This window comes from Strix aluco, chromosome 2, assembly GCF_031877795.1.
Source record: "Strix aluco isolate bStrAlu1 chromosome 2, bStrAlu1.hap1, whole genome shotgun sequence".
Classification (NCBI taxonomy): domain Eukaryota; kingdom Metazoa; phylum Chordata; class Aves; order Strigiformes; family Strigidae; genus Strix; species Strix aluco.
In genome coordinates, this window is record NC_133932.1 from 2671719 (window position 1) to 2696515 (window position 24797).

The 24797-nt window shown below is 40.4% G+C and overlaps 1 protein-coding gene across 11 annotated transcripts in view; it reads right to left on the reverse strand.

The window, feature by feature from the left end:
- ZBTB20 (zinc finger and BTB domain containing 20) overlaps positions 1-24797 on the reverse strand; it is a 492466-nt gene that overhangs the window by 287452 nt on the left and 180217 nt on the right. The window contains exon 5 of one of the 11 annotated variants that reach the window (XM_074808340.1): positions 4458-4539. The exons of 9 other annotated variants lie outside the window; for them this stretch is intronic. The gene's annotated coding sequence lies outside the window, so the exon portion shown is untranslated. Of the gene's footprint in view, positions 1-4457; positions 5470-24797 lie in introns of those variants that run through there. One more of the 11 variants, XM_074808412.1, reaches the window with a different exon arrangement.

Here is a 24797-nt window from a genome sequence, read left to right on the forward strand (position 1 = left end):
TTTTTTAAAAAAACTTTTTAGAATTTCTTTTAAAAGCTGAATTGGAGGAATAGAAATTTCAAGAAACCCTGTAAGATTTCTAAAGAAAAAAATCTGAGGTAGAAGCATCAGCAGTTTATGCAAATAGAAACATGCTAAAGAAAAAAAAAACCCTTGAACTTCAAAACACCACCACAGATGTCCACCACTTAATTTAAAGACTGTATTATCACTTTCCAGAGGGGGCATTTCTTTTCCTTCTTTACACTAGGTTAAACCATTAATATCAAAATAATAGGTTAGGAATGAGCTCCACAGGTACGCACTGAAAAAGTTCTCTGCTGCAAACTGAAAAACGGGGACTGATGCTCAGAAGAGATTAGGGACATCTCAGGAGCAGGGAAAGAAAAAGCATGTCAGAAAGCTGTCTTCAGGATAAGAAGCCACAGGCACTTTGGGGAGGATATTGAGCCACTGTTTGCTGAGAACTTGAAATAACATACTAAGGCTCTGCAATGATCAACTCCAATGAACATATCCAGGCCGAGATCCTCTGAAGGAGTGATCAGCACCAAGTAAGACTTGAAAGCAAGGTGTCATCATGAGTACTATTCTGCCTTCAAATGTATGTCCCATCTCCTATGTGCAAACCAGATGAGCTCCATGCAAAATAAAGAACTCTTGGGTTTCACTTGTTCAGGCCTTGACTCCCTCATCCGATTCCAGCCCTGCAGTCACTCACTGCAGCACAGCAGCACCTGCGCAGGGGAGGGCTTTAGCTTCTCCCCCATCCTGCCATCTCTTGTGCCAGGCACAGCGCACCCATTGCCCAGGGCTGGGCAGGAGCCAAGGCCCCGTACTGCAGTACAGCTGAGCTGCCTCCATATTCAAAGTCCCCACAGAAGGAACACACGCTGTATCGGCCTAAAACCGCGGCTCCTCTGCTGCCCTGGGGCTGGTCACATGCGGACTCCTTGGCTATTCTGGCTCACGACCTAAATAATGTACATTCTCCTACCCCCTCTGCAATGTGACCCTGATGCACAGCTCTCACGTGCTGGGCCCGAAAGCAAACAGTCCATTTGGGGAGCCTTGGATTTATTTCAAAATAGATGATGTCCTTTTCCAAAAGAAACAGGAACATAAAAGCCTTTGTAATGGAAACAGGGAGACATGGGTTTCAGACTGATCAAGCTAAAGCAGTCTTCAAGGCAATCTTTTGTCACAAACGAGCAATATTTTCACTCCCCGCTCCACAGCAGACCCCTGTGATATATTTTATTTCCTTTGCAACTGGCATCAACTTATTTTCCAAAGTCAAATACATCTACCTTCCTTGCTTCTCTCTCTTGGGACTCTTTGAAAGAGAAGGAAAACATCAAGACTAGACTGTGTTGTGGGATTAAACATGTCAGGAGAGAAACAACAGAGAACACAATTATAGGCATGATACATAATACAAAATAAATTGGGGAAAGAGTGAGAAAAAGAAAAAGCATAGCCAAATCACCTGAGCTGTAGCTGCAGAGAGCATAAATCCCCCTATAATTTGCCCAATCACAATCGCTTGGTTTCGGATTCTGCTGTACTCCGCTTCACCACTGTCTATCATTCACACACATAAAACCAATGCTGCCTTGAGCTACACTGCTTGATCATAAAAAGCCTTCCTACCCCCAAACCTGGTCTCCTGTCAGCACATAAATCTTAGGTAAATCTGCCACGCAGTAGCACCTCCTCACAGCACTTAAGAGATTCTGTGCCCAACTACCTTTTATCCATTTTCTGAGGACTGACTCACACCACGTCCTTTACTTCTTCTAAGAGGACTGGCTAATTTGCCCTTCGTAGAACCATCCATTTTGTCTGATTTCCACTCTTCTTGGAATTTCATGAGGTCACATCAATTCCGTGTCACAGGAGAGTATGCCAACTGGTGTGAGGGGGAAAATCATCACGGAAAGAACAAATATCTTCCTAAAAGGACGCTATCGCTGCCTTACATCTATCTACATTTCAGATGTCATCACAGTTTTGGATGGCAGCTCTCAAGCTGTCTCTGACATCTCCCTATGTGGATGTGTTTGTGGCATTTCTCTGTGTTTCCTGCATCATTTATACAATATTCTGAGTACAATCCTAAATGTATCTATTCTTTTGCTCCCCTTCTGAGCTCCTGCCCTGGTATACTGAAACCTCCACACTAACCACCTTTCACATCCAAGGTCAAAGAAGCTCTCTGGAACTTCTGTTGGTTTGAATTTTCTACTGCTTCACAGTGAAGGGATTGTACCGTAACCTGAACGATGCTTTAAATATGCAGAAAAGAAATAACACCTTTATAATGAAAAGGTGAGCCTTCTAGTGAGAGAGGTCACATTCTAGTAGTAATGTGCGAAGAAATGCTAAAGCCTCATTACTACTCACAGCTATAGAGAGAGCTCCTTCAGTTCAGCTGATAATTGCGTGGAACCGAAGGACCAGGACCACTAAGGCAATTTGTCTCAAAATAGGAACAGGAGAGCAATCTTTCCTCTAATGGTATCACATATTCACAGTTGGCCACAGTATCCTCCCAGCTTAACTCTCCATCAAGACCCCATCTTTTAAACAAAAGCAGAAAAAAAATCTCCCCATTACTTTCTTTTCTCTCAACTGCTCAAAAAGTTTTCCGTCCTATTCATCTTTTTCATTTTAACTTTTCAAAATGTTTTATAGCTCCTATGACTTGTTTTTCCAATTTTTATAAACTTTGTTCCAACCTGATGACTAATGGAAAACTGTTTTTACGGAAAAATTGAGAGTATGATGTATCAGATTCCATAACTCCTAGAAAAACTTTTGCATAAGATTATTGATCTATAATACCGTCTTATTCCTGTACTCATCAATTTTAAAATGTGATTATGGTTATTATGAATTTGTTTTCTAATACACTGAAACACTTTCCTTGCAATCTAGAATTTAAAGACTTTAATATTTAATGCTTGGGCAGTTAAGAGTCATGTTCATCATTTGCCCTTTCCTAATTTCTCACTACTAGCTAAAATCCTGATTAGTTATCCTCTTGGTTTCCTTTAGCTTTATTTTGCCCCTGAAATAGAAAAGCCTGTTCTCCAGTACTCAAACTAGAAGGCTAGAAGTTAGGGTCTCTGTTTTTTCTACCTTCAGCAATGCAAGATAGTAATTTTGTTGCCTTGTATACATCACTTGCTTCTGCAAGGATAACTCTTCTGACCGCCTGCGAGTTACACGACTTCATAGTCCTCTGGTATCCCAAGACCAAATGTGCTTAAGAGCAGCTATGACAATGAAGAGCTTCCAGCCCTGCACCACGGCCCTGATTCAGTAAGCACACACCAGGGATTTCAGTTGAACGGCTCAAGCTTAAGATCACAAAATTAAGGCCTAATGACTTTATTAATAATGAAGCATTTATATTCTCCAATCGTTTTCCTTCTGAATGGGGATTTATGGTAGGGTGAACAAAACCCCGAGTAAATTGCATCTGAAGTTATCAATAGCTCACAGAAGCCAGGCTCTAACAAAACATAAAGAACTGAAAAAGTGAAGACATAGCTCCTTAACTATTGGAAGACTGGCTACATACTTTGACTACCCCATATTAAACCTGTAAGATGGGACACACGCAACTAGAAAGAGGTAATGGTATGATTTTTCTTTCTTTGCTAATGACCTACATGTGTTGTTTTGCTTGAGGGATTCAGCAATTTACTCTACACATTTCAGAAACATGTTTTGAGTTGCCTCAGTAACTAGTGTTTCAACAGTAATACACTTTTCCTTCCTTAACTCTTCCCATACAGGGTTCACAATGATCTGTAGAAGGATACAATAGTTATTCCTCCAATACTGTCTGCTTTTGTGTGGAAAACAGACGTAAAAAGAGTTTTGCAAATTACTCAACTAGTCAACAGCCATAACTGGTCTCCACCTTCCAGCTCTCTGTTTAGCCATGAAGCTTGTGTTGTTCTTCGCAATGGATGGCTACTTTCACCATACGAATGCTGTCCCTGCATTACCTACCATAAATACAATTTAAAAATATATGTCTTTGGACCCTTAAAGTCCATCTTTTCATTCTTTCTCCTTTTTTTTTTTTTTTTTTTTTTTTCTGGTTTGTCTGAGAAAGAGGATTTCTTTGCATTGCAGAATCTGAATAGGGAGCTGCACCTGTTAGCTCTGCGATACCTCGGGGCTCTCTAGACAACCATCTGCTTTTCAAAATCTATTTGTTATCTCTTGGGCAACCAAGAAGGCATAAAGTAGTTTTATCACCTTAATGCTGAAAGTGATCATTTACAGTAGAAAAATATACCAGGCCAGTCAGAATTTTTACTAAGGAAGCAAGAAGGAAAATTCCTGGTGGAAGGCAGGGAGGGGCAAGAAGAGGAGGCAAAAGAAGGGAGAAGGGGGATGAAGTGAGAGGAAAGGAATGGGAATAAAAACTCACTCACTTCCAGCAAAAGTCAACTCAATATTCTCTACTTGGACCTGGGGACTTCCTATTTCATATTTCTATAACATGCCTCTATATATCTGCAGAAATAAAAAGATAAAATTTGACAATCTGAACCGAAAAAAGCTTTTTCCAGACATCTTAATGTGACTTCTGGTCTTGAATTAGTGCCTGAAACATGCATCTTTTAAAAGAATGAAGTATCGTAGTGCCACCCAAGGAACAGTCCCGGGCTTTGCCTGTTTTTTCCAGTAAGAGTAGACCAATGACTGATTCATACTTCCACTATATCACAATTGTGCTTTTGTTTGGCACCCTCTCATCTCTTGCAAGTCACTTGCAGATGGTCTAGAAGCCACAGAACAAGCTGTACTTCCTTTCCATGTCAGCCATCCCAATCTTATGGAATCCTTCCAGTTTGCTGCACACAAGGTACAAGGATCCTTCTCCACAGATCTTTCTTTTGACTTTGAAAAAAAACTTTCCATAGGATTCTATAGTTAGCCCTTCCTATTACCGGGAATAATTTGCACTGTTTCCATCTCTCAATGCATGGTAAGGTCACGGGACCCAACTCAGGAAAAGGAAACTGAGGGATTTGGTGGGGTTGTTCAGTGCCTCACACAGACGGGGGGGTCCAAAGGAAGTACTTCTGAGAATACTATAATGCGGTTACATAAGTTGGTGTTATGCCATCAAGTTGGATTTTGCAGTCAACCCTGATCACCCTGTCTCAAAGAGGATAGAGAAGAAACAAAAAGGGTTCAGAGAGTTAAAAAGACTCATTAAAGCCCTCAAGAGCTTTCCCTATGCGAAAAGTTTAGAAAGCTTCAAACTGACAGAGAAAATGAAAAAGACTGAACATAGTGGAAATGATATAAATGTAACTGCACAGAGAAAATAAAATAAATCTGACCTCCCAAGAAAAGAGGGGACAGTCATTAAAACTAAAAGGCAGAACATTAAAACCAATAAAAGGATTATTATTTTTCATCCACATACTATATAATTAACTTGCAGTACTCTGTACCCATGACATCAGAAGGGCCAAGATTTTATGAGTTTAAAAAGGACTAATTATTGCCATAATAATAATAACAATAATAAAACCCATTATAATAATGATAAATATAATCACAGAAATAATTAGCATAATACTGAATATAAAGAATATCCACAATTATGGTACAATAAAGTATGAGGACAGAAAACTGCCGATGTTTAAAGACATAAGCCAACTTCAATTCGATACCTATTAAGGAGAAACTACCCCTGTGGGAAAGGTTAAATCACCATTATTCTTTATGGGAAACTTAGCATTTTTTTCTGAAGGACCTAATACTGGGTTCTGTGATGCTTACTGTGTGGCTTTCTAGAGGGGTATCTGCAATGCATATACGTCCCATCAATCAAGCGTTCAGCTTGGATATCCCACCTGACCAGGGTCTGTACAACCAAAATAAAATCCCTGTAAAATCAAAGGAATATTTCTGCTCTTCAGGAGTAAGTGCTACTTGCATTTACTTGTGAAAAGTGAGACCGCCTTGGCCATTCGTTTTAATACACATGATGAAATGGTGAGCAGAAATGAAGAACATTTTGTAGTTTGACAAAAAATAGCAACGTTACTGTATTTGTTGTTTAAGAGGTGAATAAGAGTTGTATTTAAGGCAAAGTATTCTTAACCACCTATACATTTCCACACCCTCACGGATCTTTTTATTATTAGAAAATGAATTTTGCATGTGGAATATACAAAAATCAAATCCCCTGTGAATTCAAGCCAATTCATGGAGAGCCAAAAGAGCCTCCTTTCTTATGGATTTCTGTCCACGTTGGTGTGTAATGTTGGGCAAAACTGTGAGGCAGCCTCAGCGGGGTCATTAAAAGAGCTTCTTCCTTTTAAACAGCTGCCTGCTTCCACAAAACGTGGAAGCTTAGGTATCTTGGAGACTTTCATCCAGCAAACTTGGCTGACAGCGGCCAAATTTTGGGACAGGTATGCAAACTTCATACAGGAGGGAGCAAACAGAGTGGGTTCCCAGACGTCTCATTTCCCTGGGAAGCCATGCCTGGAGAAGCCCTAGGGATGCAGGCAATCCCTAAGAGTTGCTTAGAAAAAGTTCCTTCCCTGCAGCATCTCACAAGTCTAATTTCTAGTGAAATTATTACTCTAGAGAGTAGAATAAAAAAAATTTCTAGTGCAATTAGACTGCCTCAAAACACAAGCACAAGCACAGAGGGGCTTATGTCCCTGTCCTATATTAAGCTGCCACGTAGCTTTTTAATCGGAGGCACCTCTGTAAAAACCAGAACCCATTTAAACTAAATCAAATTGGGCCTTATACTTTCTCCCACAAGCTTGTTTAGTCTTCTTGCACATCAATACATCTGCGCTGATGGAAAGTATACATTACAGCCTAGAAGCCTATCTCCACTGCCCCAACTTTTAGACGAAATATAGATGTGAAACCAAAACGTCAGTTCTCTTGGAAACACAAAAAAGTAGCAGTCCTGTACATGATGGACAAACTAAAACTTCAGAAGAAATATATGCAGTAACACACACATTCTTACCTGTGCAAGTCTGCACCATCAGCCTTTGAGAGGTTTTTTTGCATCTACTCTGTAACGATGCATTTTTTGAAAATGGTTCTAGTGCTCAGGAATGCCAAGAATTTAGGAAGAGAGCCACAGCTTAAGAGAGCAATTATTTGCCAGTAAATACTCAATTTGCTTGTCCTGTGATTTTTCTTCTCCTAACTCGCCCTCTCCGTAATCCGTCTCTTGCTGCGTCATGAGCACAAGAAGTCTATTCTTCATAACATAACACTTCAGTTTGTTATTTTGTTAGCATTAATTAAGAATTCCCTCTACTGGTCATTTTCTATACTCTTACAAACAGCACCTTGAGCCCCGGACATTAGAAAGCAGTGAGTCAGTGTGTGGGATTCAGCCACCGTTTATAAACACCTTCAACCACATTCACCCAGTTTACAATATTCAGGACATCTCAGCTGAATTACTGCTTTGTGTCCAGTTTGTATTCAGATGGGGGCCATATGTTCCTTCATGTATTAGAGCAGAGCTCATTAGCACTGCTGCAGTCAAGCCACAGCAAACATCTTTTTTTTCCTATCTTGCCTCCATTTTAACCTGATTAAAACCATTTTCTCCAGGGTAGATTTCTGGAAGAGAACTTCTCAAATCAAAAGTACTGTTAAAATGGATATGAGTAAATTTAAAATTACTTTTAAAATTAGTAGCTGCTCAACAACTCAGTTGTTACTTAGGATTAGACTACTTACTAAAAGCACCTTCTAAAAGCACAGAAAAGCCCTCACAAAAACTCTGTTGCAGTAACCACAAGGGCTAAATATTCAGTGAGCACAGAGACTTAGAAAAATTCAGCATCCAAGCTCTCTCGTTAGGATTTAGGCACATAACCTGTTTTGAAAGAGGGTATGTATGCATGCATCTGTGCAGGCAGCATCATACAACTAGATTAACACCTTGCAATAATGGGGAGAGTGGGTGTAGTTAGAAATCTGGATGTGCAAATTGTATTTCCTAAGAAATTTTGTGTAGGCAAGTTCCATTCTGCTCAATCAACAGTAGGCAGAGAAATACTATATTTGGCAAAAATTAATAAAATACAGAAGGAGTGACTTGAATCACCCGCATTAATTGCTAAACGAAAATCTAGGTTCTGAAATACAAAACAGGAACACCCTTATAAAGGGTAGAATAAAAAAATGACCCACCTGGGATTGAATGGTAAGATAAAGGATCCATTTAAATCTGTTTTAGGACAGAAAGGCATCATCTGTCAAAATCAGTTTGGGTCTGGCTACTTCTTACACGAGCAAAACGAACTTGTGGGCCCAAAAGTGAAAATTAATGTCACATCATGGATACTTTACTGCATTTACAAGGACTGTGCGCATTTCATATAATGTAGTGGTATTGTAGAAAACCGTGGGATTTCCACAAATTCGAACCACAGGATGATAAAATGTACTAATAATTCTTCACATACAACCGTGCATTCTAAAATGCCATGTTCTAAGCACAAACAGCATCAGAAGCATCAAACACCCCTAGTAAAATGCATTTATGTTTTGTATTTCCTATATATCAGCTGCTAAAAAGCAGACAAGTTAGAAACATGCTTAAACAACCCAGTCAGCTTTGGGATTCTTGTACACAGATATCTTACAGTGCCATTTGCTCAACTGATTGTTACTTCATGTTAGAAATTATTTAACTTTCCTCCCCAAATCTCCCTGCCAAACAGCAACATAACAGGAGATCCATAAACTTTGTAAGGGTACCGACCACCTCCTCCCTGCAGGACAGCACTCTCCAAAAGCAAAATAGGATGAAGAAACAAACGGCGTGCGGAAGGTCAAAACCTCACTTGGAGCGCACTGCTCGCTTCTTCTCTAAAACTGATTTTTCTGGGAAAGCTCTAAAAAACAGGACACAAAAAATAGACCTGACAGCTGATGACACGTAGCTGTACAAGTGTCTTCAAAACAGGAGACCTTCCAAGTGCCCCGTTGGTGCCCACCCTACATCCTTTGATGTAAACAAGAGAGTTATAGGTTTCAAGAAGAGAGCAGTGGACCCGCTCTCCAAGGGCCCTTTATGAGGGAAAGTCTTTGGAAATATAGTGAACTTTGATTGAACAGAGATACATACTAATTGTAGGTAAGATAAACTAATCGTTTTTCCTTTGGCTTTAACTTAAACGGACATAAACAAAGCATTTCAGAATTAAATCTGACTATTGTCTAGTATATGTCATGTATGATTTAAGGAGAGAGCAGAGAAGGGGAGGTCTTAGGAGGTACTCTCAGGTCAAATCTTTAATATTTAGATGAAAATCTGAAAATGAAACTTTAAATCAACTTTAAACAAAATTAAAGTACATTAAAGACAACAAAAGTGACAAGTATAATTCTGCTGTTAAGGTTTAGCAGTGAAAAATAAACAGTATGAACAAAAACAAATTTAATTTTTATAAACAGCTGTAAGCAAGCAGAGATGGTCGTAATACTCTGTAATAAAAAATTCTTTCTGAAAAAATGGATAAGGCCTTCCTAATTTTTGTTGTCTTAAATTACATATTTTCACATTTATGTACTAATTTGTCTTCGCACAGCAGAGCTTTTGAAAGAAAAGCTGACACGCTTAAAAGGGACAACTGGGTTAGATGGGAATTTACTGGATAAAGTCAGAACATAGCAAATTTTTACTTATCTAGTGTAATTAACGTGAAATTATACTCTTCTCAACAGGGACTGCATGGTAAAAGGGATATCTGGTTTGCTTAGGAGGTGCCCCCATTAACCGTATTTTTTTTTAAATGCTCTAAGCAATCAGCTAGTAGAGCCAGACATTGTCCTCAGGTAACCTCATGCAGCTGCCTTCAGTGCAAAACGCTGTCACTTCTCAGACTTCATACACTGTGATCCGCTTCCTTCCTTCACATTCGTCCCCCGAGGGACGCCAGTCAGCGCGGCAGTCCCTCCTCTCCGCGCGGCCCAGGGAGCCAGCGTTCACGTGGCATCGTGGCTTAGCAGCTGGCCTGAACGCAGCCCTGTGTCTTATCATGTGTGTTTTGGTAGGAAGCCCTTCCAAATCCAACCGACAGAAAAAAAAGGGTACGTGGTCACTCTTAACTTTTTAACCTCACGTTTGTTTTCTCCCTGCTTGCAGCACCTATTTGCTTTCACTTGCAAAGGTATTTTTATTTTCCGAAGCTGGACAGGCATTCTGCAGTGATTTTTCTAACAAGAAAAATCTCTCTCAAAACAACTCAGTGCTTTTCTTCCGTGTCACAAAGGCTGCTGGTACTAACATCTCCATCCCATCTCCCCACTGAATTAACTCTCAACATTACCTAGTAACCTGTACCACCACGACAGACTAGCTACTGCTGAGCATCTTTAGCTACTTACAAATGAAGAAAGTAAAATCCAAATTTAAAGAAATAAACAAACTTAAAGACATTAATTTTGAGGAAAAGAGACAAAAATCCAGCAAATTAAGCCCACGTGTAAGTACGTAAGTTATATGTACACAGTACATACTTACTTATGTAAGTACATAAGTTACAAACCAGGTAACATAAAGGATTCAACGGGTCCAGAACAGTTAAAATTCAGCTGCTCGATGTTATTCCTTTATCCAGGTAAATTCCTACTGAAATCAACAGCTTCTGGTCAGTAACACCAACACAAACCTCAGCTACTTCTACTAAAATCAATACTAACACAAATTTATAAAGGTGTGACTGTGCCCCAAACCTGACCCAAGGCAGCGATGCCTTAAGGAAAGCCGACCAGGTGACTCGTAACAAACAGCTTGCTACGGAAAGCTTTCCATTGGAAAGCTGTCTCCTGGCAGGCACCAGGGTCCGCTGCAGTCGAGCACTTTTCCGGATAGGGCTCCTGGAGGACATAAACACGACTGCTGCTTCCCATTAGCAGTGTTAGAAAGCTGTGGAGTTACACAGTGACATGTCTCTCAGTTCGAGCACGGCACGTGAACTTAAATTTTATTTTGTTCTCTATGCCAAAGTGATTTTTTCACTATATAAATCTTACGATCTTTTTTCTGTACACATTCAACAATAGATTATTCCACAACATGACAACGTGATATAACTTAGGTCAGGTGTGGAGGCGTACTTTGCAGAGGAATTTAGGGCATCAATGAAGAGGCTGCATTCATTAATTGTTCATTTCCAAACAGTGGTGGCTACAAGGGGGTTGTGTTTGGCTGGTTTTTGATGCAGTTTCCTCCCTACTTCTACTGAAAGTTGCTGGAGAAGAGCTGACCAGGTATTTTGGTGGAAGAATCATTCAGAAGAGATTTAACAAGCAGTCCAGGTGCTAAGCAGACATCACTGATGTACAGTTCCAGCATCTGATATTTCTCAAGTATTTTTTTTTTGTTTTGTTTTATACATCTCTGCTTAGAGTTCACACAGCGCACTTATTTCCAGCTCAGATTTAAAAACCCACCAGGAAAAAAACATAATACTTCATCCTATCAGACTAACAACGCACAGCTTATGTGCCATTTAAATCAGAATTGCTTTCCCCCAGTGAATGGTGGATAAAATCATTCTAGACTGCAGCAGATGGAACTGGAAAGTTTGTCTTCCTGTTTGTATCTGGGGCACATATGATCAGCCTATGTGAATATGGTTTCAGCAAAACATTTTAAAAAGTATATCACGAACACAAGCATTTGCAGGTAATAAATCACAGCAGAATTGCTACGTTGTGGCTCTAAAACAACCACTTTCACCCCGTGATGGGGATCAAAAAGTCCAAAGTAATGAGTCAGGCTGGGGCAAGTTCACTCACTGCATGCTGCAAGGGTGAGAGGAGCACGCAGAAGCCTCCTCTACGTCAACAGCCCTGCTCAGCGGGGAGGGAGAGGCGGAGGTTTCCCGAAGCAGCTGCTGACAAGGTGTGCTCAGGCAGGGGTGGAGAAGCCCGCTGCGATTGCCTTGAAGGGTGGATGATTTCCTGGTGGATCTCCAGGACCGTGCGCTCGGAGAAAAACACGCTACTCACGGTGCCACCTGGGAACCCGACCCACACAGGCGTTTTCTGGGGCTCACTATCAGTTTCAGAGAACACGGTTATCTTCAAAGGACCTCTGCAGCAAGGAAACAATATCCCCTTCCTTTACAGCTGGGGAATGTAGGCACAAATATATTATTGACTTTCCCAAGGTTACTGAGCCAGAGAGGAGAAGAGAAGCCGGATCTCTCTTGGTCTGCTGATCAGAGCCTTGAAAACACCAAGCAATCCTCCCTCCAGCTTCAAGGCCACAAAGTCTGTGGTTTAGTATTTTCACAGAGGGCATAATCTGGGCATAAGTGAGGATGTGCAAGACAGAAAAAACCAAAACAAAACAAAAAAACCCAACTCTTGTTTGATCTTCACAGGAAACCTTAGCCCTGAAGTAACCTTGAGGTAACAAGAATAATGAAAAACATGATTTTTACTTGCAAGTTTAACACACGAGGTTTGAAGGTCGAAGTGTTTTTGTCTCTGAAGTGAGAACTGGTGTTTTTACACCATACTTTCAGCACAGTGGTTTTAAATTATCTCTGTAAAGATGGATACAAGCAGTTTGTTTACCAGGTTAGGAATCAAGGAAAAAAAAACCCCAAACAACACATTTAAAACTCTCATTGGCTTGATTAAGTGAATAAAATGTTAAGAGTAATCAGAAGAAAGAAAATTAAAAAAAAAACCACCTCGGCATGACTTTTTTGACAGCAAAGTCAAACCAACTGGAAAATTCACCTCCTACAAGAAACGCTGAAAGGGAAAACACCAGATAGCAACATGTTAGTGAAAGGCTTTCAGCTGCAGATGCAACTGTATTGTAAAGAAATCTTACGTTCTCTTTGTCTCACCACCCAACCTTCCCCCTCCAAAAGACAGGGAAAACTGTTGGATTTGAATATTGGTTTTGATCATCTGCTTTCCCATAGGAAGAGGCACTTCACGGGATACAGACATATAAAATCACATGCCTGTGAATCTACTTTGTGGACTACCTGCTCACATAAAAACATGAAAGAAGTTATATTAACATTAGAGAGTACAGCTATGTCTTCAACATTATTTTTTTCCTTCCTTAATCTATGTTGTTAAGTCAGGTAAGTACTCTTAAATTCATTTTGGAAATGGGGATTACTGGAGATCACTAGTAGTTTTTTTCCAATTATACAAGAAGTCAGCAGCAATGCTGGGAATGGACTGGAGCAGCAAGGTCCTCATTCTGCGTCTCCCTGGCTCTTTTCTGGGGCCTCAGTGATCTTCTGTAGCCACTGGGAAACATGGGAAAGAGTGGTTTTTCTATCTAGAGATCAAAGGGGCAGAATCTGTTCTCTGAGGACACAAAGTCCTAATACAAGCTAAAACTAAACGCTCCTAAGTTGTTCACTGTAGGGAACTTGGAAAAGAGACTTTGTTTTGCACCATTTATAGTGCTCCTCAACCAAAAGATTTTAGAGAATGCAGAAAGACATATACATAAGTTTAGGTTTGAGAGAACCGTTCCAGGCCTCATCCTAACATGGTATTATATAGAAAAATAATAAAATGGACATAGATGATCTTTCATAACAAGCTTACAGTTTTATTTGGTTCTATTTAATCACGTATTTTGCTGTGGCCAACTGCATTCTCTCTGGTCTCTTAGGCAGTGGGTTTCATGCATTCTTGCATATATTTGAACTTTTGATCATTTTCCAAAAAGTCACTGCTAGTATCCTAGGCAGCCATCACTGGGTAGTGATATGGGTCATTCTAGTTCAGAATAAAAAGGAGATGAGTGTGACTGATCCTTTTTCTCAAGGCCAAATCTCATAACAAATCATCTGGAGAACTGCCAACGACTTCAATAAGACCAGAAATTGTCCCTACTGTTATCTAAAAAACTTCATCTGCCTTATGAGAAAATCAGAGTGCAAAGTCTCTAGCCAGACTAGATTCATTCTCCTACAGACTGGGAAAAGGAGAATCAGACAAAAGAGCAAAGGGAGGGACAGCAGCCTTTACTGATGTCTGTATGTTACTGCTCACTGAATTCCAAAATGGATGGAGGGAAAGCAAGGAAAAAGTGAGCAGTGTTACATTGGTTCTTTCTGAGCAAAAGTGGAAATATTACCTTTTTTTTTTTTTAGTAGAATTTAGAACAGGTTTTATTATATAAATAATTTATATAATACATATATAATATATAGATATAATACAGGGCTGTTCTTGTCTTAATCTTTTAGACTTTGCTGCCAGCAAAGAGTGAATAGAAGAAAATAAAGCTGGAATATAAACTACTTATGAAGTTCCTTTTTGTCAGAAATGAAAAGACAAGGGAAAAAAAACATGCTATTGTTCCTTTTTTTGAATTTCATGCTTTGGAAAAATGTCAGTACGTCTATATGAGTATGCATGTGCATGTATGTATGTTGGATTTACTGGAATAGCAAGGAAGAAAAATGAGTCGATCTCAAAAGAAGCCAAGAATCTGGGACTTGAATTCTCTGACTTCAATAGTGTTGCAAGGACTTGGAATGTGACAGATACTGGCATATTGTGTCTTGCTGTGAATGAGAGCTCAACTCCGAAGCTTTACAGCATCTCTGTTCCTAAACAGCAGAACGCAGCGCTCAGGAGGCGCATCTGAAAACTTGGGATGTGAGTAGCTGTTCTTGACCTCCCTTCCCAGTGTGCAGTGCTTACCCCATTGAATGCCTGGCCTGTTACTGGCCTTTAATTTCATAATAGGCTCGTGTTGACAAACCACTTCAAAATGAGATCCACACAGGTACGTAACTCGTCCTGTGATACAGACAGAAAGGAGCTTTCAAAAGCTGGTGAGCACAGGAGATAAGCAGCAGTAGCACACATAAGGGGAGTTACACGTTCAAGTGTTTGCGTGCTGGGAGATCATCTTCAAGTACCGCATCGTATTACTGAAGCATCTTTGTTCTGGTTTTGGGGTTTTTTGGGGGGGTTTGATGGGGTTTTTTGGTGTTTTGTCTTGTTTGTTTGTTTTTTAACTAGTCTTATACTTTCACTCAGTTCTATTAGGCAGCTGCCTCTAAAGCGAAAGACAAAGGCAGATGAAAGGAGCTTGAGAGGAGTACCCAGAACTAAAGAATTTCAGTCTTGAGCTTCAAACCCCATAAGCAGCCCTTTTAGCAAAGTTACCTTGTCTCATTGCTCTTTATGTTAAGGGGTAAATACTTAAAGCGATAATTTAACCACAGAATGTTTGTATTAAACAGGGGCCTCCCGCTCTCTAGTTTCTATAATTTACAACAAAGAGTTTATTAAACATAACTCTTTCTGTCTGACATTCAAATCCATCTCTGCAACACACTCTCCTCTGGATTTGCGCCACCGAATGAAATGCTTTGGAAAAACAAAATAAACCAAAACCCTGCTGTGGAAACAGGACAAATCTAGTTTCACATCCCCTGCAGAGAGAGAAACAAGACGGAAGTAAAAAGCACCAAATGGAGCTCATAAAGCTTCACTCTGATCTCAGCCTCCACATTCTGGCAGAGAGCACTACCTAAGAGATGTGCTCAGCTTCAAGTGAGAACAGCCTCTGATTGCACCGCGAGCACAAAAATATATTGTCTGTGAACAATTACCCTGAACAAACTCTGAATAAGGGAAATCTGACTACAGAAAAAGGGGAAATGTGGTGGGAGGCAGGCTAATCGCCCCCCTCCCTCGCCAAGGCCTTATCTTGCACGCCAGCCATCTGTAGTAGCTGTGCCTGCAACTACGGTTTGTGGGCTCCACTGAACCTCCTTTCCACAGACTGCCTGCACCGTGCCCTGCAATGAGGTGGCAATCGCCCTGCCCATCAGAAACCATCCACCACAGGAAGGAAGGAATTCTGAGTCCTGTAACAAAACCACTTTCTCGCTTTAGGTTCATTTTATCACAGGTAGTTGCTCATATTCCTTATAACATTGCATACAGCAGTGCATCAGTAGAAGGAAACCCATCCTAATCCACAGGTGCCATGGGGAGTTAATGGGGCTGGCGTTAAAATTCACTGGCTCTTCCTCTTTCAATATCCATGAATAAAAATAACTTATTTGTTTGGAAGTCACTGCCCAAACCAGGAGCAGATTCTGAACATTTCAAACCTAACATGACATACCTAGAAAGAGAAGGATGCACACCTGAGTACAGTCTTTCTCCATTCCTGGATCCAGGGCATCTCCTCTTTAGTTACATCTTTGAGGACAATCGGCAGCTTAGAGTGAAAATGGGTGTTGGGGCAGGAATCCGTTTTGGGGGTTTTGTTTTGTTTTTTACTTTTACACAGCATCCTTGTGCAGTGTGGTACCTATATATGCAGATGGTAAAGGAAAGAAAAGCACACAACTAGATACAGGGAGGCCACCTTGTGATCAACCAAGCTCTCATCTTGCTGGTAAAACTACTCTTAAATTCAGGTAGGAAACAGCTTTTTCTGCAAGAGAACATAGCAGAATGCTTTGCCCAAATGTGGGAGATTCTGTAACACAATACATTCCCAACAGCTTTCTTGTGACCCCCAGAAGATCACATTTACTTCTGGAACTTCGAGTTTGGTTTATTAGTGTACTGGGCACTCTGTATATATTCCTCATTGGGCTTTTACTGCAAGAACATCTTCAAATCCCATGCCATAGGACGGTCCCTGTTTTAGACTTTAGTCCTTTATTCCATTAGAAAGACAATGTTCTGCTGTGATTTTTTTTTTTGTTGTTGTTAATTAATTCATTTGAGACTATTCCTTAAATTTTCATGTTAATGCATTTTTGTGTGTGGGTATATTAGTCACTTCTAAAGTTGCGTACAACTGTCACGGATTTAAAGTTTTTGTTAGCGCACATATATAAATCTGGAGTATATATGCACATGTATGCACGTGCATGTGTATGCATGTATATATTAAAAAAACAAACCAAAAAACCTTTCCAACTGCATCCTCCTCCCTCCTCCCTTCTCCATTCTGAGCAGGTTCCTGCTATCAACTGCTGGAGTGTGCTCACTCTACACCTAGAGCTATAATTATTTTGCTTTAATTTTACAAAACCTTTTGTTCCATTCCCACGAGCCCACCTGATCCTTATATTACACTTGCTCTATTAAAACACTCATGCAGAACAAAGCACAGTTGTACTGATTCATAAGTAACTCACCCCCCCCACCCCCTTCTCTTTTTCTTTCTACTAGGCTCATGCATCTTACTGCAGTTTCATGACACTGTCCCCGATGCCAGTCCACGGTCCCATTTTTGCCTTTTTTTTTTTTTTTTTTTCTCTTAAACCATTATTTTTATGTGCTTAGGGTCAAATTACACTATTGTGTGCTGTTGTTTTGAATTGCTGTTGTTCTCAGTCATTTTATGTTATGCTCTTTGGCACGACAACAGATATAGTGCAGAGGGTGTTATGGAATTTATTTGTTGTAATCAGACTCTAGGATTGTTTTTTGTTATTATTATTCATAGAGTACAAGCACCAAGGCTAGCCCTACATTCTTTCAAGGCAAGCAAAAGACCATTTGTAGCCCAGCCTCTGACACCAGCACACCCTATCTGCAGTAAAAGGGCCCAGCAGCAGCTTAGGTCAAAGTGATTACTATTACTTGGGCATGGCCTGCACGAACAACCAGGCTTTACAGAAGCCCAAACACACTGACAATACTTGCAATAGCATCTTCACAGAGGCACTGGGCATTTCAGATTTAGGAAAAAAAAAAAACAAACAAACAACCCAATCTCTCATAAATTATTGCTGAAAAATGGAAGGACAGGGTACAGCTCATCAGTAAAGATGGGAACAATAGAAGGGCTGTTTCATCTATTTGTCCTGTACAACTTCCTTGAGCTGAGACAGCCTTCATTTTCTGGCTTATAAAGCACCAAGCATGTTGTTAGGACTAAGTAACGGATAAATAATAATCAGCCAGAACAGTGAGGAGTGAGTGCATATGGAGAAAGTGCTAGCAAAGAGCAGATAAAATTGAGCTCTTGGTAGCCACGTTTTCAAGGCGGGGAGCGGGACATTTTTCAGTGCCCTACTGAACACCACAAGTGGTAGGTGAGTACAGGAGAACAGAGCAGGCGAAGGGGTGAGAGAAGGCAAGAAGGGAAAGGAAAACGGGGTGTGTGTATGTTTTTCTGGGTGACACATGTAACAATGGTGAATACTAATGATTTCTAACAATGAAAGAGAATAACAGGGAAAAAGGGGAATGTGGCAAGGCACAGAACAAACACGGCTGCAAGGGGTACAAATGAAAGTTGCAATTTACCGAAGAATAACCGTTCTGCACATTTTATGTAGCATGTCAAATCTATCAGATTTTCTCTTATTAAATCATCATTCTACAGCAACAATCATTCTCTCAATCAATCCCCCGTGTTAACAACTCTTAGTAATGACTAACTTGGCAGGAACTGATGTTTACATATATTTTAAAGTCCTGAGCACTGTTCTGTATTTTTTGGATGCTAAATTTCCTTTACATTTTGTCTCTTATTTTTTAACCTGTTTTTAAAGGATGGATGCATTCAGTTGGACAACGAAGTTTTCTAACACACACGCTCAGATTATGTTAGCTCAGGAAATTGGCAGTGGGATAAGAACAAAACCATTCACCTCCCGATTGCTGATTCAAATCTAGCCCAAGTGAGATAGTCACAGAAGCTATAAGCCTCCCATGGTGGCTTTGTGATTTGAGATTATTTTTTATGAATCTCAATCCACTTCAGGCCAAGAACCAGAAATCGCAAATCCACTGCCTCAATGAGCATTAACTGGCATCAGTGCACACAGTAACAGAAGAGATGCCAAAAACCAAACTGGTCCTGGAGACAGACTTCCCACCTTATCCTGGGAACCGACCATTAACAAACAGGGCTGGTTGATGCAAATAAGGAGCACAGGGAAACATGTATATAATCTGTCTACCAGACAGAAAACAAACCAACCCACCTGTAGTCACAGCAGCTAGGTGCTGCAACATTAACCTGAAATGTGAACTGGTCCTCCAAGACTTCAGCAGTCCTAACCTTCCCCAAAACCCGAAGGTGTCCTATGGTGTGTCCCTGGAACACTCCAGAGCTGAGAGACGGGGAGGGCAGCAGGAGAGGAGAATAAACCAAAGGTTTTCCATCAGAACTCCCGAGGAAGAAGCAGCAAACCTAGGCACTCCTCACCCCTTAAAATCACAAGGGCCACAGAGCAACCACAGCCTTTGCTTGTTCTTTTGTCCACTCTTCCTGCCTAGGTAAGACGAAGAAATGAGGCATTTGCATTGGTCTTGCAGAAGACCAAACCTGAGGAGGGCTGTGTTGCACTTTTTATTTTATTTGGGATACAACTGATTAACAAAGCTATTAGCAAAGCTATTTCACTAAACATCCTATAGCATACAACAAAACAGTGATGCCCAGCCATACTTCCCATAGCTCCTTCTTTTAGCGAGCATGAATCATTAAAATCACTTGGGAATTAGCTACTCCAGCTTCCTTCCTTAGATACATTTGCTAACCTGAGGGGGGTAAAGGTCTCAGGACCCAAAAGTAGATTTCAGTTTTACCACCATCTGCGCTGAAGTGCACCAGTGCAAATTCCACCTTCAAATCTGCACTTCGGTGCCTCCCTGTTATGTTTCATTTCACACTTGTGATCTTTATTCCTTAGAAACAGGAAAAATGCACAGCTGATGAGCCACATTTGCATGCAACTTGAAATTGTTCCTTCAGTGACTGTTGCTTGGACATGCACTTGACTATTCAAAGGGAAGTGAGATGAAAAGTAAGAGCTGCATTTTAAACGGCCAAGTATTCCTGATTTTACACAGGGAGTTTTGGAAGCAAGTAGTTCTCTTCAAAGTTTTCAGAGACATCCCTGAGAGTATTCACATATACGACAACAAAAAGTTGGCAGGAAGGTCAGACATTTTCCCCTGCCTTTGCTCGTCATTAATTTTTTTCTCCTTTTCCCTTTTTGCCACTGAGAAGAAAAAGGGAAGACACTAACAAATGAAAAATAAACAAGTATGGGTTTGAAGGTCTTTGTCTAAAATAAAAAGTTTAAGAAGCAGTAGCCTTACAAGTTGTAAAGGATACCTGTAAATACATACACACATAGAAATGCTTCTATCACAACAAGTTCCAGTAAAATGAATTAAAAAATTCTAAATGTAGTTAAGTAGATAAAAGTATAGTTAAATTCTGCTGATATACTGGAAGAAGCAGACAAATAATAGCTAGTAAAACTGTTAAGAACTTGGAAAAAAACACATCTTTTATAAGAATTTAAACTTAGGATCTGACGCAGAGAATGATGATTTAATTTAGCAGTCGTAAGGTTAATAATGCTGATCCTACCAGCAGAGACTTCAAATATATTGCATCTTTCTAAACTTTTGAAATTGTTTTAAGTATGTTTTAGGGAGGCTCCAGAATGAGACAACTTGCCAAGGGAACCTGTACCTCTGTGGAAGCCAGTGTTCAGCACACATAACTCAAAAATCATAAATTACAAGATGGTTTAGTCCATCAGAGCAAGGAACCACTACTTCAGTGAAACAGGTATGGCTTCACTGAAAATAAAAATAAATAATTTTCAGAATGCCCAGCAGACAATTTCAGCTCTCATTTAACATGAATTTTTATGGACACTGACTACACTTCAGAAACCACTTGTGAAGCTGCTCAGTGGTTTTGGGAGAGATGACAACACCAGGGATCAGACAGAACTCAGAACCTAAGTATACTTCAATCTGCCTTGCCTACCGCAAGGAAAAAGGGAGCATTAGCCAAGCTTAGATGCAGAAGCTGCACACAGGCCCGCAGCTGATGTGCTGAGCACTTGTGCTGAGCACTGGGGTGCTTTTCACATTGATGTGATGTGATTTTCACAGTTTGATCAGTGAATCTGGACTCTTATAAGATGGTCTCTGTGCCAGCTTAGATCCTTACTCAGAGCTGGTTTAACTTACTGGATCACTGACACGCTGGGCTTGCAAGCACTGGCACTTAACCATCTTCTTCAGTGACTACATGTACGTTGAAATCTGAACATCATGATTTTGTGTACCCAATGACCCACACGCTGAGAGTCTTTACCAAGAGTCAGAGGACACAGACGTTTGCCCTGACATTCCCTCGACAACGTGTTCACCAGTACGGATATGTCGTATGAGGAGCGGCTGAGGGAACTGGGGTTGTTTAGTTTGGAGAAGAGGAGGCTGAGGGGAGACCTCATGGCCCTCTACAACTCCCTGAAAGGAGGTTGCAGAGAGCTGGGGATGAGTCTCTTTAACCAAGTAATGAGCAATAAGACAAGAGGGAATGGCCTCAAGTTGCACCAGGGAAGGTTTAGACTGGATATTAGGAAGTATTTCTTTACAGAACGGGTAGTCAGGCATTGGAATGGGCTGCCCAGGGAGGTGGTGGAGTTCCCATCCCTAGAGGTGTTTAAGAGTAGGGTCGACATAGCGCTTAGGGATCTGGTGTAGTTGGAAACTGCCAATGCTAGGTTAAAGGTTGGACTAGATGATCTTCAAGGTCCTTTCCAACCTAGATGATTCTATGATTCTATGACAGTAACACAGCAGTGAAAAAAACCTGTTCAGATATTTTCTACGGGAGAAAGTCTCAGATGAAGAAAAGAGTACCCAAAGCAAAGACACCATCACACATACATGCCAGACTTAGTCTTGACGTGGTATCTGAACCTAGAGCAGGATTTGAATTTCACAATTAGCTTCACATGTCCCAGTTAGTTTCTCAAGCTACACAGAAAGCAGAGGAGTTCGCTTTAGGCATATAAAAGGAGACAATAGTAAACTTTTGAAAAAAATTATAGGGAATAGTTGTGCTCTGGAGGATTTATTTATTTACTAATGCAAACAGTACACACCGAGATAACATCTGGCAATGTTTATTACAATGAAAACCAATCAATACTTCTGTCTACTACAATATCTGTCCACAAAATAGTCATTCCTCCTGGCACGCACAAGAAATACTCAACTACCTATTATAGTAGCCTCTGTCAGCAAAAAGGGAGGTTGTTACCTTAATTCTTCTACTCAAGACCCAAGAGAAGACAAAGAATTAGAGGTACCTAGACACAAAAATGATGGTGGAATATTAGAGAGAGAAAGTTATAGGGAGATGCAGCTTGTAGCATCAGAAAGAGCACACAATTCATCCCTATAGAATTCAAAAAGCCACAGATCCCAGATCTTTTTTCATGTGACTCAAAGTTTAAACTTAGGGCTAAAAGTTTAATCTTAAACTTTTACTAGTGAGCTACCATGCCTTTTGTGACATTTTAGAGCTACAAGCCAGAAATTTTTACTTCTCATTTCCTTCTGAAGTCAGTATTCAAAAAGAAGTGATACCGAACCTTCCCACATAATTAAAAAGCCAAAAATAAATTTGTTTTGAAAGTTCTGTGTATTAGAATTTCCAAGTAAGCCCTTCCATTCTTTTCTATTTCTATATTTGCATTATTGCACGTCACTGTAGAAAAACTAGCAGTGTTTTGTGCAAAGAAATAAGTCACTAAGCATTAGATTAGTACTTACTGAACCTTCACCTTTCCTAAACCTAAGTGTCTCTTGCAGTCTAACAAAGATTGATGTGCAGGAAGAAATGCATTGCTACTTATATATCGTGAAATTAAGCAAAAAAATAACAAAACCACACAAACCAAACTCAATATTTTTCCTCCTTACATTTTTAATTGCTATAATTTTGCTTGAAACAGTAATTTCCGAAGAAAAATTGTATGTCGGTTAATGTGACTATACATAAATGTACATTTGCCCCTATTTAATTTCACATTTTGCTGGCTCACTGTTGAAGGCATTTCTATTTGTACAGGGCCTAGAGGTAAAGTCAGACCTTCTGTGCCGCATCAAGTCCGGAGGCATGAGCTATGTTCAGAAGTTATTGTGGTGATACGTTATCTTTTTCCCATAAAAACTTCTTTTTGACAAGATAATTGGGATTGTAGTTATGAAGCAGGAAGAGCAGGGAGGCAAGGGGACATGATTTGTTTTCCTCTCTACTGGTCTAGATCAACTGGGCAGAGGAGAGCACGTTTTAGTTTGGACTAGTAAACTGAGCAGCCACAATAAGCACAGCAGCATCAAGGATGCCATTATATGCGATGCCTATTCCTATAATGTATGTTGGGCAAGATCTGCATCAGGATTTGTTGTTTAGCTTTGTACCATTTCTCACCCTCCACACCATTAATAACTTATTACAACCTAAAGAATCGAATGATGTGGCCACTAGGAATGAATCAGGGAAGAATTTTAACAATAGTGCTGTATTAGCAAAGTGGCAAAAGACACTAAAACTGACCCTCCGAGCATGGAAACTGGTGAAAATACCACTAAAGTAAATGGAGGCCCTACTTAAAGGGCAACAGTACCATCCATCTTTAATATCCACCCATTACTGACAATTTAGCCACATGAATTATCACTAAACTTGAAAAATAATTACATGTATTTGCAAGGCCAGGTTGGACGTGGCTTTGAGCAACCTGGTCTAGTAGAAGGTGTCCCTGCCCATGGACATGGGGTTGGAACTAGATGATCTTTAAGGTCCATTCCAACTCAAAACGTTCCATGAGTCTATGATTCTATTTGACCTTGCTTTAAGTGAGAAGACTGAGATTTCAAATGTGCAGAACAAGGTCCTTTTTTTTTTTTTTTTTTCCCTGTATTTAAACAAATACAGGCCAAATATAGACTCAGTTCTGAAAGCTCTCAACACTGAGAAAGATCAGTGCAGGAGTTTCCATTTGCTATCAGAGCTGCAGTGGAGTAGGAGTCAAACTGAGAAAGAAACTGGGAATTTTACACCTGGTTTCAGTGCAAGCAAGAGCCCAACCCCAGTCCAGCAGAGGACCAGTTTGTCTGAACTCCATACTGAATCTGCCAGTTCCCCATCGGCTCCACAAAAGAACAAACTGTTTTGTAAGCTAATATTAAAACTGGGGTAGATAAAATGGGAGAGGAAAATGACTTATAACCAATACAGCCCTATAAACTTTCACCAAAGAACTCCAAACCACCTAAAATTAGGAGATTAAAACCAAAAATAAACCTTCATTCAACCACTACTGGGCAAAACCACACATATGACAACTTTCATGTCACACTGATATTAAAACAGTTAAATTAAATCTAGTTGTTTCAAAAATAATATATCTCTAAAGAAAGTACGATGTATTTGTTTTCCCACTGTAAATCCTTTCCCCCTACATCAGCTAAGCGAAGTCCCACGTTTCCTCTGGTACCTTGAGGCTGGGAAGATGGCAGACAGAGCAGTTGGTGCCTGTCCCTCAGCAGGGGCAGCACGGATGGAGAGGTAGGAACACATGTATACGTGAAAACGCATCAGGCATACCATAACCCACTCTGTGTCAAGGCGCAGCTTAAGCACACATACATGCAACGCGTCCTGGCTCCGCTGAAAGGAATGTGGAAGAATCTCACTGACTTTACTGGGGCCAGGATTTCATTCTTTATCTATAAAAGAAGTGATCAGAAAATGGCTGCACTCAATACAGAAATGGTGTGCAGAGTTCTGGCAGGGATTGCAGGTGATACTACGTTTGCATAACCTCTCTGGGCACTACAAAGAAAACTTGCTTTGCCATACCACTTACCTGCAGCCCTGAATTTCACTGGGTTCAATAGCCCTGAGTTGCCAGCTCTAGGAAGCAGCTGGGGGGAGTTACAGG